Here is a 6,000-nt window from a genome sequence, read left to right as displayed (position 1 = left end):
CAAATATATCATGATTATTTGATTATTTGATTATCTAGGACTGTATTTTTGGTTGATTATCTTGTTTTAAAAAAAATTAATGATTACGAGATTATATAGGCAAAACATTTGTGATTATGTGATTACTTGGATACCCCCATGAGGGAGCCTCAGCAGCATAAACACTTCTTGTTAGCAAAGTAAATAGACTGTATGTTGCCTTCTATCTTTTGGTGGTTTTTGTCTGCATCCTTGATTGACGTATACCCCACATCTCCTTTTTGTTATTTTTCTGACATATGACCATATATGGAGATATGGGTGTACACTTCCGGTAAATTAAAAAACCTGAATAAACCGACCTACTGACAAAACCGGCTCATTTTCTTAGTGCCATAGCCGGCCGGTTTATACAGGTTTTACTGTATAATAATAAGCAATGCAACATCACGAAAACTCCAAAAACATATAAAAGATAACAAATTGACTAGTCCTCAACACAAAAAAGTAACATATAAAAGTTAACAAATTTACTAGTCCTCAACACAAAAAAGTGTCTATACATTAATTTGTCAAGCTCTGAATTGCCCGAGTCAAGTAGAAACATTTGAATAAATTAAACATGGGATATTAAAGATGTACCATCATGAGATAAAACATTATCGAAACAGACTCACAATAGACTTTTCTCCATTTATATGTTTGCTTTGATCGTGTGTAATTGAATAAGCTTTGTCAAGTTATAATAGGAAAAAAATATGTCAATGACAGCATAGTGACATATCACAAGTGACCTTTCTGCACTTAATTGTCGAAATCTGTTCTATGGTTGAACCGTTCAAAACTGTTCTATGGTCTGTTCCAGAAATGTCTAAACCTGGTCTAGGATATAACTGTAAATGGGGTTTGTCAAGTTGTACTGTCGAATAATGTTTGATAATTCCTGTTGTCTTTAAGCATTTTATGCAAGTCAGACATTATTCTCGCTTTCTTATCATTGGAATAGAGCAATATTCTCCTTTTATGCATTATTCTCACTGTCTTATCATTCGAAAAGTGAAATATTCTCAAGGGATGAATTACTAATAAAAAACTATAAGCGTACTTGTGATCAAATTTATACCTTACACAAGAGATGGAATAACAGCTTTCTCAATCATAATTGTTTAAAAAGAGATAAATCATTTTAATGTTGAATTAATTCTATTTTGTTTACATTTGTAATTAGTTTTATTATAAAAAGCTTCAAATACATAAGTTTTTTATGGATAATCGTCATATTTCTTTCTTCAAATGAACAAAATTAAGTAAAATTGAGAAATGAATTATTATATTGTTGAAAGGTTGATAGAAAACTGAATCTCGTAAAATAGGGTAGAAATCGCATTCGTAGATTCCTTGGTAGAGAACATGTGTGTGAAAGAAGTGAAGTTATTGAGTTCATATGTTTAGACATAACCGTCAGTAGATTCGAAACTATATTGTGATTGATTGATTGATTGGTTTGTGTTTAACGCCACTTTCAGCACTATTGTGCTATTTCGTAACGGTCAGTTTGTATTGTTAGAGGAAGCTGTAGTGCCTGGAGAGAACCACCGATCTTCGGTAGGAAAACTGTAAATCCTAGTCAATTAAGATCGGAGTCAAGCGGACCTGAAATGTGTGTGATTTGAACTCACAACCTCAGTGTTGCCAGGCTAGTGATACAATAGTTCGACTACTTTGACCACTCAGCCACCGAGGCCCCTTCTATATTGTGAAAATTAGCAAAAAAAGCAAACAGCTACTGCAGACATCCAATGAGGAATAAATTGTAATTCATACAAGAACTCAAAATAAAACTGCATGATAGAAAAGTGTTTTATTGTGTATCATGATCTTTTATCAAATTATTCTATTTAATTCAAGTCGTCCTGCATGAACTATTTGGTTTTCCTTGTCAAATTTTGGCTTTTTTGTTTTATTTGGTTTTCTCCCTTTTTATAGAAATGCGCTTCTAGCTTTTCAAAGCTTTTGTGTTGGATGTAGCGTTGTCAAGATATGCTGTAAGATATAACAGCCTCTGTCAGAAAATGGTCTAGAGGTGTCAGGAGAACTGGTCCAGTAGAGGTGTCAGGAGAATTGGTCTAGAGGTGTCAGGAGAACTGGTCCAGTAGAGGTATCAGGAGAACTGGTCTAGAGGTGTCAAGAGAACTGTGCTAGAGGTGTTAGGAGAACTGGTCTGAAGGTGTCAGGAGAACTGGCCTAGAAATATTCAAGAGCCTGTTCTTGAACGGTTTTCTCATAGAATTTAAACTGAGACAGGTCATAAAACTGATCCCGACTGTATTCCCACTTTGTAAGCTCGAGATTGTTCAGCTTGTTGCTTTAATTGATGACACAGTCTCTTCGATACTCTTCTTATTCTTCTAGTCTCTTTTCTGAAAGTCTTCTCGTCTCCTTTCCAAAAGTAATCTATTCTTCTTCCCGAAACTGTATAAAGTTGAAAATGATTGAATTCTTGACTATACTTCTTTTTGACTTGTTGAATGACTTTTTTTTAAAAAGTTGTAATTAGACTCCTTTTATCTTTTAATAGTACAAAATCTGATGAAATTGACACCAAAAAGATTAAAAGATAGTAAATAGAAAAGATACAATGTAACAAATTATTGTATTATCACTAAAATTCGTCCAATAAATCTCAACATACAAAACACTAAGATACAACAGAGTTATTATCATGTTATTAAAATACAATTTATATTCCTCATAAAAAATAACCATTGATCTTAAAACATCTTCTCGTGTCCAAAAAATAATTTATGATATAACTTAAATCCTCTCAACAAGATTTTTATAAATGATAATGTCTTTAAAGTGACATTTCATTTACAAAAAAAAGTTTTCAAGTTTTGCAGACATATTTTGAAAAACCTCTTTATTTTCAGTTTGACGCTTTCTTTTGATGATCCAAATAAAAATTAAATGAAAAAGTCAAGATTTCAACGTAGATTAGATTGATTATATAGATATAAGAATAAAACTGTCATTTTACTCATAGAGAGAGATAGAAAGTGAGACAGAGAAAGAGTGTGGTGGGGAGAGAGAGGGAGATATAGCGAAAGTGTGCGTGTGGGTGAGAGAGAGAGAGAGATTACAAGTATACTATATACTTGACAGGAGAATTACCGACGAAAACGAAAATAGCGAAGTCTGAAAAAATACGTCACAAGTTAAGAATGACAGGTTTACCACAGTGTCATTGTAAATTAAAAAATAATCCATCTAAATTCAACTAAACTGGCAAAATCCGCAGAGATTATGAATACTTACGAAGTACGTGAGATTCTCCCACAGTGTACATACATATTCACTTTCTTAAAATTATTTAGTTTTGTAGTATAATTAAACATGTTTTCACTGTTTTCAAATGCTTTAAAAATCCCTCACCTTGAACACAACATCCCTCACCTTGAACACATGAGTTTACACTCAGTTCTTTTGGGTTTATTATCTATATAGTACTGTGTGGAAATTTTTTCATTTTATCTTTTATTATGATATTTTTTTTTTCATTTATTCATGATGTTGTTTGTTGCTCGACTTTATTGCCACGCCCCTTTGAATTTTCTTATTTTTAATACATTAATCATAATTGCATTTACATAACAGTTGATAAGTTTAAACATATCTTATTTGCTTAAATATGCAAAAGGGATGAGACACAAGTTAATCAAACTTATAAAGTTTTCATCATGAACAATTTATAACAATATAATATTTACATATAAGCATGCATGCAAACAATACAATACAATACATTATATATATTGGATATGTAAAAAAGAGGATGTGTGATGAGTATAAAAGTTGTACACACTTTACATATGCTGTTATCTGCTCTTTGGTCGAGTTGTTGTCTCTTTGACATATTCCCCATTTCCATTCTCAATTTTATATGCACTTTATTGTGCTATTTTATACAATTAGAAACCTCTTTGACTCTTTAATAAATTCATATACATTCTTTAAAATTCTTTCATTTTAATCATTAGTTAATGAAGAATCACCGGCGGTTAAGATGTTCAGATTTAGTGGAGAGTTCTCTGGCAAACAATTCAGATTATTAGATAGTTTCATTCTTATACATTGTATTAGCATAATGAGGACATTGAAAAAAGAAGTGATATGAATCCTCGCGCTAAGCACCACAGCGACAAGATGGTTCTGAAATGATATTGACTCTGTTAAGATCATAATTCAAAAAAGAAGCTGAGCATCTAAGTTGAGTCACAATGCTGTTGAGTTTACGATTTCCAAAATGATGTTGAGTTTACGATTTTCAATGGAATTTGAATTGTATTGCATCCTTATTTATCATTATTTTTGAATTTGTATTGTTTAATTTTTAATGCAATTACTATTGTATTAAGAGAGCAATATTGAAAATAAGTGTAATCCAAATGAGTTGCTCTCTCTCTAAATAAAGTTATTATTATTATTTTTATTATTATTATTATTATTATTATTATTATTATTATTATTATTATTATTATAAGGTCACGGGAAACTACAACCGGAAACTACATGTGCCATATACTATTGGTATCGGTTTCGGATTCGAAGCGGAACTTGTTAACATTAATTGTGTGGAAAACAAAAAGGCCTGTAATGGTGTATTTTTTAAACAACACCATTGTCCTATATTAGTTATATATAAAGTGGAATTCTTTGATTCGTCGTTTTACGGCTTGCCGGCTAACAAAATGGACTTCGTTAAATCAGTAGCATAGATGTGACTAAAAGAACGAAGATAATTATTAAATTTTATGCGAAGCCGACATTTTGACATTTTGTATCATAAAATGTTCACATTTTAATATTCAACTGTTAATGCAAATTTAAATTTTACGGAATCTTCGACTTAAAAAACTAAATGTCTACTTTCGTAACTCGAAATTCATTCTTTCTAAATTGTTTTTTTTCTGTTTCGAATCTCCTTTCACAATTTTTAGAAGTTGTGCAGGTTCGTAAAACAAAAGGAACCAAATGACCAACTGTTCTCCACAACACTAATTAATTGAACAAATATCAATGTATATAGTTTTAATCACTTGTATATTTTCATGTCAATATCACCATATCAAGAAATCTACAAATTCAAAAACAATTTTGTTGTGTATTTGAATATTTTTTATCGCATACTACGCGCAGGCAACAGTTCGTAGTTTTTAATCATATGAAGCTGGAATATCTGAAGAAGAACAAGGAGTCCTTAGTCATTTCACAGATTGACGGACCTTGTATACATAAGGCTTATTGAAATAACATCATACGGTGTTATATTCATATCATTTGAACGGCTGCTTTTTTTTTTTACAAATCTTAAGCAACTACATAGGACAGTATTGGTCTTGCTGGTATCTATTTTCCAAAAATAGATAAAATTAAAACTGATTTAATTTATGGAGTCATAGAGTTTACATGTGGTTTTTAAATAGTTTTAGAAATTTGAAAAATTAACCTATCATGTTCAGAATATATCTTCCTGGTGGTAACTATAGGGGTCAGATAATAGTCGGAAAACGTATTAGATTTTACCATAATTACATTACATGTATGTTTCATTAGAATCCTTAATTTTGATTGGCTGATAACAATCGCGAGGCACTCCAATATTAAATTTATTTTATTTCCGTATAAATACAACAGCTATGACTGCACTTGCTATCCATGACAATGTTAAAACAATCCAAAGAAAAACTAACGGAAAGCTTGATTTATCCTGCAGTCGACCTTTCTACTATACTAATACAGGTGTACAGATAACACGAAGCGATATACGTATACTAGACGTATATAGTCTCCTGGTATCTTGCTTCTTATGCGAGCGAACGGTTATGTCAAATTACTATTTACGTCACAGTTCAATTTGGGGTCCTCATTTCGGTCCGCGTTTACGTCATGTCGATTTCTTTCAAAAACAAATTCAACGATTTGGATGGAAAAAAATGTACAAAATTAATTTCAGGATAAAGA

The sequence above is a fragment of the Mytilus californianus genome, unplaced genomic scaffold (assembly GCF_021869535.1).
Source record: "Mytilus californianus isolate M0D057914Y unplaced genomic scaffold, xbMytCali1.0.p SCAF_29, whole genome shotgun sequence".
In the NCBI taxonomy this organism is placed as follows: domain Eukaryota; kingdom Metazoa; phylum Mollusca; class Bivalvia; order Mytilida; family Mytilidae; genus Mytilus; species Mytilus californianus.
The sequence above is the reverse complement of the archived record's forward strand: the minus strand, read 5'-3'. Positions refer to the sequence as shown.